Source organism: Hyperolius riggenbachi, chromosome 7 (assembly GCF_040937935.1).
Source record: "Hyperolius riggenbachi isolate aHypRig1 chromosome 7, aHypRig1.pri, whole genome shotgun sequence".
NCBI classification, from domain to species: Eukaryota; Metazoa; Chordata; class Amphibia; order Anura; family Hyperoliidae; genus Hyperolius; species Hyperolius riggenbachi.
Window position 1 is genome coordinate 34,496,994 of NC_090652.1, and position 3,358 is coordinate 34,500,351.

At 43.0% G+C, this 3,358-nt stretch overlaps 1 pseudogene; it reads right to left on the reverse strand.

Annotated features, from left to right (window-relative positions):
* Positions 1-1,738: 1,738 nt before the first annotated feature.
* Positions 1,739-2,866, reverse strand: LOC137525970 (up-regulator of cell proliferation-like; annotated as a pseudogene).
* Positions 2,867-3,358: the final 492 nt, after the last annotated feature.

The following is a 3,358-nucleotide window of genomic DNA, read 5'->3' on the forward strand; positions in this document are numbered from 1 at the left end:
CAGAAAGGCAAGGTGCAGAATCAGATATCAGGAGAGTAGTCAGACAGGCAGAAAGTCATTACAGATAATCACAATCAAACTAGTACTTTAAAGAGAACCCGAGGTGTTTTTAAAGAATGTTATCTGCATACAGAGGCTGGATCTGCCTATACAGCCCAGCCTCTGTTGCTATCCCAAACCCCACTAAAGTCCCCTTGCACTCTGCAATCCCTCATAAATCACAGCCATGCTGTGCGGCTGTGTTTACATCTGTAGTGTCAGTCTCAGCTGCTCCCCCGCCTCCTGCAGAGCTCCGATCCCTGCCCCCGTCCCTTCCTTCCAATCAGCAGGGAGGGAAGGGATGCAGGCAGGGACTGGAATTCTGCAGGAGGCGGGGAGAGCAGCAGACTGACACTATAGAGATAAACACAGCCAGCTCTGACAAGCTGTTTGTCAGCAGCGTGGCTGTGATTTATGAGGGATTGCAGAGTGCAGGGGGACCTTAGGGGGGTTTGGGATAGCAACAGAGGCTGGGCTGTATAGGCAGATCCAGTCTCTGTATGCAGATAATATTCTTCAAACCCACCTCGAGTTCTCTTTAAGCTATCAACAGAATCTAGCTAAGTGTAGGATTACAGCTCCAGCTGGTCCCGGCACACTTAAGGATCTGACTAAGGGTCTGCGTGCTCCCACATTGTGATCGCAACGACAGGCAACCAGCAACTGACCAAGCAGCAGAATATATAGTTGCTGGACACTGCCGCCCCGCCCGAACCATTCAGCCAATCATGAGTCCTGCAGGAATCAGCTGACCTTCCTGATCAGCTGACACTTCACACTCTTCAACTTTAATTCTTGGGGAGTGCATTTTGCACTCCTATTAGTGCAGTCAGGTTTGTGTATAATTTGTACTGCCTATATTTGTACTGCCCAGTATTGTCTTGTCTTGTCCTTTCGATTTTACTATCTCCAGCGGTGGCTGATAGTAAATCGTTCTGTCTTGTTCCTAGATCACATTCGCCCTAGTGTTAGAGGCGGTGGATCTCGCTTGTCTGAGTTTTGGAGTATATCCTTGGCAGCGGTTGCTATTGGTTACTCCTTCAGTCTGTCTTGTCTGGAACGAACGCTTGCTGTTGTCTGGTGTTAGGCAACCGATTAGCAAACGTTCCCACTATCTGTTTGTCTTTGTTCTCCGTGTTCACTCCTCAGTTAGGGCTGGTACGTTTTGTCACTTAACGTGCGGTGACCGTACTATTAACGCGCTTGTCACTGTTGTGCATAATATGCGGTGACCGCGTTTAGTTGATTCATTTCTTATTTTCCTTTGCGTTCAGATTGTAGTTATTTGCTGTGTCTTCCTTTACTCTATTCATGCTCTGTCTTTGCTCAGTCTTGTGTTGCTGATAGCAATCGCCTCTCTTGCGATTAGCTTTCTTACTCTGGTCTGTTCTGATGTGATATGTCTACCGTCGCGGGGTGGCGACTAGATTGGTAGACATTCATATGATCTGTCTCTGTTCTTGCTTTTTTCTGAGTTGCTACTTTGTTTATATTTCCCAGTGTTGCTTAATTCTGCAACTTCAATCTGGCATCTGTGGCTGTACAGAGGACTTATCCCTCTGTACTCCACAGCTCCATCTGCTGGTTGGAATTCTCCTCTACAAATATATACTGGGTACTCTTCTTCTGTGATTGTGGGGATTTCCATCTGCTTCAGCGCACTTGCTGTGCGCTGACTGAGGAAATCGCCCCCAGATCATTACAACTTTGTTTTCAGTTCATCTTGATATTGCGTTGTTTCTGTACTTCTTTGGTGGGTCATTCTACAAAGTTCCTTTTCTATTTTGGATGTTTCTTTCCATAGATCTCCCTGTAACACCATTGCCTTCTTTTTGCATTCAGCCACGTCTTTGATTTCTTTAGTAATCTGGCGAGCACATTCCCGGGATTGTTGGCGTTCAGAAAGTCTCTCATTCATAAGGAAGTGAAATCCAGGAATTTTATCCTCCAGATCACTCATACTTCTGTTTTTTGTGTTCTTGTTTAGGAGACTTGCAATGTAGACTTGCAATTTGCACACAAATGATGCTTAATTTCTTTCACCTGCATACGTGATCACATTTGGTTTTATGCTTAGTAAAGGACCTAAGTCCTTAAGGAATTTCTGTGTATGTGTACTCACATTTTGTCCATGTTTTGGGGTGACAATGAAGTAATACGCAGTGTTGGTGTTACTGCGGGATGATAACAGTGTGAATTGCATCTCAGAAATGCTCTCTATGAATATAAACACAGCTGGTGAAACCTGAGATAGAAACAGGAACTGGTCCCAGTTGGATTCCAGGTCTCCACGCAGATGGGTTACCGCAATGGGCTCTGGGAATACATCGGACCTACCACAAGGGAAATACCAGGACATTTCTACAAGGTCATCAGATATTTTTCTCTTGATGTTTCCTCCCACCATGTTATCATGTATGAAGAAATTGTTATGGCGCTGAGCTGAGTTAAGAACTTGGTTGAGGATTTTAGATTTGGATAATTTGGTCTGTCCCAACCTAACAAAAGAGAATATTGGCATAGGAATATTCACCAGATTATTTTCTCTGAACCCTTTACTGTTAGCTAATGATCCAGGCCTCCACTTTTTCACAATATCTCTCATTGCCCACAACATAAAGGTACAATGTGACCCATCACCATGAGGAAGCAGCAGAGGGACAGTAAACTGACACATGGTCATTTTGGTGACAATCTCTTGCTGAAGAAAACTGTCTAAACAATGGAGGAGGACACATAGTATATCCAAGGTGTTGTTGGAATTATATTCAGCTTCAGTGAAAACAGCATTAAACAGATTATCATCATCAATAACAGACTGATTCATGTTTGGTAGAATTTGTCCTGAATCCCTGTTTAAGGCCCTGCGCTTCCTTACCTTCATCACCTCCACATTGCTTATCCTGAAGATCATTTAAGTTGATGCTCAGCATGTTCCTCAGAGTCAGTTTAGAAGTCAGGTGTTCCATCTTCACTCTCTTTACAAGCTTTTTGAATTGTTGTTCTCTATCTATATATATGTTTTAATGTATTTAACTGATACTTACATAGTTATGTAGATTGAAAAAAGATGTGTATCCATGAATTTTAACCGTTTTAGCCTCGCTACACTTCGATTCAGAGAACCACAAGAGTAGAAACTCTGTGGCTGGATTTCGGGTATCAACTTCCCACAATTAACAATTATAGCCGTGGATGGCCTTTAGTTTCAACAACTTTTATTTGCAAGTCAAAGAATGTTATTACATACATTTTCTTTAAGAAAGATTCAAACATAAGATTGTACAGGCCAGTTTCATACAAAACACATGACAGTACA